The following is a 4,651-nucleotide window of genomic DNA, read 5'->3' as shown; positions in this document are numbered from 1 at the left end:
TACCCTGAACGGTGGATCACTTGGCTCGTGGGTCGATGAAGAACGCAGCTAATTGCGCGTCAACTTGTGAACTGCAGGACACATGAACATCGACATTTCGAACGCACATTGCGGTCCTCGGATATACTGTTCCCGGACCACTCCTGGCTGAGGGTCGTGTCAATTTCAAAGACTGCTCGGTTTTTGTCTTAAACACAGCGCACAATGTTGTGTAGACAATTACGTCGGAGCGTGTTGGGTGCAAATATGACGCGTTACTATAATTGTTAATTGATTGTCGGTTGTCATAATAAAATATTATGCAACGTAGACAACAATAAAAACAATATAAAAAATAACGCGGCATCCTAAAACGCAATAGCGGCTGACATTCTTATTAGTTTGTTGGTACAAGTTGGTTTAGACGTAGCACGTCCGATATTAAAAAGCAGCCACAACGCTTAAATTTCGAACGAAGCGATCGTCGTGTCCGAGACGTTAAAGTTGTTTATATGCATATTTTATGCACTATAATTAACAACAACAACATTCTCGCAACGACGTCAGATCGATGTTTGAAATTGTTTGGAGGCAGCCATATAAACGGAATACGTGTAATTATCGTCTGACAAAATAAAGGCAAATTTATATTTGCGACCTCAGAGCAGGTGAGACTACCCGCTGAATTTAAGCATATTATTAAGCGGAGGAAAAGAAACTAACTAGGATTTCCTTAGTAGCGGCGAGCGAACAGGAAAAAGCCCAGCACTGAATCCCGCGGCCGAAACCGGACGCCGGGAAATGTGGTGTTAGGGAGGATCCGTCATCCCGAGATTGTGCGACGCGTCCAAGTCCATCTTGAACGGGGCCACAGCCCATAGAGGGTGCCAGGCCCGTAGTGACCGTTGCCGATAACGGGAGGATCTCTCCTCAGAGTCGGGTTGCTTGAGAGTGCAGCCCTAAGTGGGTGGTAAACTCCATCTAAGGCTAAATATGACCACGAGACCGATAGCGAACAAGTACCGTGAGGGAAAGTTGAAAAGAACTTTGAAGAGAGAGTTCAATAGTACGTGAAACCGTTCAGGGGTAAACCTGAGAAACCCGAAAGGTCGAAAGGGGAGATTCAGCGTGACTCGATAGCGGCGCTAAATGATCGTGCGACGAACGGCGTACGCGTCGTTCGCGCCTTTTGTTTATGCGAACCGAAGTCGAACGCGTGCACTTCTCCCCCAGTAGGACGTCGCGATCCTTTGGGTGTCGATCTAAGGCCCGCGGTGGAGCCCGTTCGAACGGTTCGCCGTTTCGGACGAACCCGCGGTGTTTCCCGGTCGACTCGCTCGAAGGTATGCATATGGCGCCGGGCCGCTACACAGTTAGCGTCCGACCATTGGCAAGCGCGTTCGTTTATGACGGTAATCGCACCTGGTGTCGGTTCTGTCTACGAATGGCTGTTCGCCAATGAGTTCTCGGACAGACTCGGTTGAAACGCCGATCTGCGACGCTATAGCTTTGGGTACTTTCAGGACCCGTCTTGAAACACGGACCAAGGAGTCTAGCATGTGCGCGAGTCATTGGGACATGACTAAACCTAAAGGCGCAATGAAAGTGAAAGTTCGTCTTGCACGGACTAAGGGAAGATGGGCGGCCGTTACGGCTGTCGCCCCGCACTCCCGGGGCGTCTCATTCTCATTGCGAGAAGAGGCGCACCAAGAGCGTACACGCTGGGACCCGAAAGATGGTGAACTATGCCTGGTCAGGACGAAGTCAGGGGAAACCCTGATGGAGGTCCGTAGCGATTCTGACGTGCAAATCGATCGTCGGAACTGGGTATAGGGGCGAAAGACTAATCGAACCATCTAGTAGCTGGTTCCCTCCGAAGTTTCCCTCAGGATAGCTGGCGCTCGTCGCTTACGAGTTTCATCCGGTAAAGCGAATGATTAGAGGCATTGGGGTCGAAACGGCCTCAACCTATTCTCAAACTTTAAATGGGTGAGATCTCCGGCTTGCTCGAACTTTATATGAAGCCGCGAGACTCGAATCAGAGTGCCAAGTGGGCCATTTTTGGTAAGCAGAACTGGCGCTGTGGGATGAACCAAACGCCGAGTTAAAGCGCCTAAATCGACGCTTATGGGATACCATGAAAGGCGTTGGTAACTTAAGACATCAGGACGGTGGCCATGGAAGTCGGAATCCGCCAAGGAGTGTGTAACAACTCACCTGCCGAAGTTACTAGCCCTGAAAATGGATGGCGCTGAAGCGTCGTGCTTATACTCGGCCGTCAGCGGCATGTGCGGTCGGTTATTTAATTAACCGGCCATGAAGCCCTGACGAGTAGGAGGGTCGCGGCGGTGAGCGCAGAAGGACTGGCCGTGAGGCCGTCTGGAGCCGCCGTCGGTGCAGATCTTGGTGGTAGTAGCAAATACTCCAGCGAGGCCCTGGAGGACTGACGTGGAGAAGGGTTTCGTGTGAACAGCCGTTGCACACGAGTCAGTCGATCCTAAGCCCTAGGCGAAAGCCGATGTTGATGTGGTGTAGATATGTCGTTGGTTCGTTTTTAATTCGAACGTAAACGTACGAAGCGAGCACACACCCATTGGGCGAAAGGGAATCCGGTTCCTATTCCGGAACCCGGCAGCGGAACCGTTAATAATTCGGGCCCTCGCAAGAGAGTTCGTCGGGGCAACCCAAAAGGACCCGGAGACGCCGTCGGGAGATCCGGGAAGAGTTTTCTTTTCTGCATGAGCGTTCGAGTTCCATGGAATCCTCTAGCAGGGAGATATGGTTTGGAACGCGAAGAGCACCGCAGTTGCGGCGGTGTCCGGATCTTCCCCTCGGACCTTGAAAATCCGGGAGAGGGCCACGTCGAGGCGTCGCGCCGGTTCGTACCCATATCCGCAGCAGGTCTCCAAGGTGAAGAGCCTCTAGTCGATAGAATAATGTAGGTAAGGGAAGTCGGCAAATTGGATCCGTAACTTCGGGATAAGGATTGGCTCTGAGGATCGGGGCGTGTCGGGCTTGGCGAGGAAGCGGGTCGCGGCTGACGTGCCGGGCCTGTGCGAGGTGAAGCGTTGTTCCGTTTCGGCGGTCAATGTCGAATCCGAGTTCGGTCCCGTGCCTTTTGGCCTCCCGCGGAACCGTCTTGCTGCGAGGCTCCGGGTGCGCCCGTCAGGGCGTCCGGAAGTCCTCTTCGGCCGCCATTCAACGGTCAGCTCAGAACTGGCACGGACCGGGGGAATCCGACTGTCTAATTAAAACAAAGCATTGCGATGGCCCCTGCGGGTGTTGACGCAATGTGATTTCTGCCCAGTGCTCTGAATGTCAACGTGAAGAAATTCAAGCAAGCGCGGGTAAACGGCGGGAGTAACTATGACTCTCTTATGACCTGGTCGCAGTCTGCCTGGATGTGTCTAAGGCCTTTGACACAGTTCCTCATTCTATCTTAGGACCAGCACTGCGAATGAAGGGTCTTCCCGAGCAGGTGGTACGGCTTGTGGAAGACTCCTATAAGGATCTGCACACAGTCGTCAAACAGGGCACGGCGGAAGTGACCCTAAGTCTCCAGCGAGGGGTGAAACAAGGCGACCCCCTCAGCCCCTTCTTATTCAACGCAGTTTTGGAACCCCTTTTACTGCAGCTGGAGAGTCACCCGGGGTATAAGGTTGGTGGAGAACTGGCTAGTGTCTCCTGCATGGCCTTCGCTGACGACATTTTTCTAATAGCGGCTAATGTACCTCAGGCATGCACCCTGCTACGAGTTACGGAGGACTACTTAGAGAGGCTGGGAATGAGGATCTCAGCCCCGAAATGTACGTCCTTCGAAATACGCCCGACAAAAGACTCCTGGTACGTAGCAGACCCCGGGTTGACACTGACGAAGGGAGAGAGGATCCCGGTTGCGGCCGTGGATGCCGTGTTCAGTTATCTCGGTGTGGAAATATCTCCTTGGGCCGGTATTACATCGGAGGGCATTGAGAGAGATTGGCGTGGTACTCTACATAGAGTCCAACGCCTGGCCTTAAAACCACACCAGAAACTTGAACTAATCTCCCGATACCTAGTCCCCCACTTTCTCTATAAATTGGTGGTAACAATACCATCAATCACGCTGATCAGGCAACTAGACCAGGAGCTGAGAGTAGTGGTTAAACAAATATGCCATCTACCGCAGAGCACTGCGGACGGTATGATTTACTGCCGCAGGGTAGATGGCGGACTAGGTATCCCCAAGTTGGAGATCGTAACTGTCACCTCCATCTTGAAGGCGGGTCTCAAATTTAGAGACTCGCAAGACAAGATTATGCAAGCTCTTTGGCTAGCTTCGGGAATGTCATCTCGATTAAACTCGCTAGCCAAGGCAACAAGGGTCCAACCCTGGCCACCCAACAACATCAAAGACCTCGATCGACATAAGGTGGCCAGGAAGAAAGAGGAGCTTGCTAGGTGGGCGTCTCTGACCTCGCAGGGTAAGTCGGTTAAGTCCTTTGCCGGCAGCAGAACTGCAAACGCTTGGCTTATTAACAAAAAGCTCCTAAAGCCAAGCACATTTATAAGTGCCCTCCGCCTGCGAGGCAACGTAGCTGGTGACAGAGTTGCGTTGAACAGAGCAATCCCACAGGCGAACCTGATGTGTAGAAGATGTGGGTCCCAACGTGAGACACTGGGACACATCTTG

At 52.4% G+C, this 4,651-nt stretch overlaps 1 non-coding gene and 1 pseudogene across 1 annotated transcript; both read left to right on the top strand.

The window, feature by feature from the left end:
- LOC135267481 (5.8S ribosomal RNA) lies at positions 1–157 on the top strand. Its single transcript, XR_010335902.1, has one exon. It is a non-coding gene; the product is annotated as a 5.8S ribosomal RNA (ribosomal RNA).
- Positions 158–633: 476 nt separating this feature from the next.
- Positions 634–4,651, top strand: part of LOC135267483 (large subunit ribosomal RNA) — a 6,479-nt pseudogene continuing 2,461 nt past the window's right edge.

Source organism: Tribolium castaneum, unplaced genomic scaffold (genome assembly GCF_031307605.1).
Source record: "Tribolium castaneum strain GA2 unplaced genomic scaffold, icTriCast1.1 ptg000042c, whole genome shotgun sequence".
Taxonomy (NCBI): Eukaryota; Metazoa; Arthropoda; class Insecta; order Coleoptera; family Tenebrionidae; genus Tribolium; species Tribolium castaneum.
Note: the sequence above shows the minus strand (reverse complement) of the source record. Positions and strands in the feature narration are given on the sequence as shown.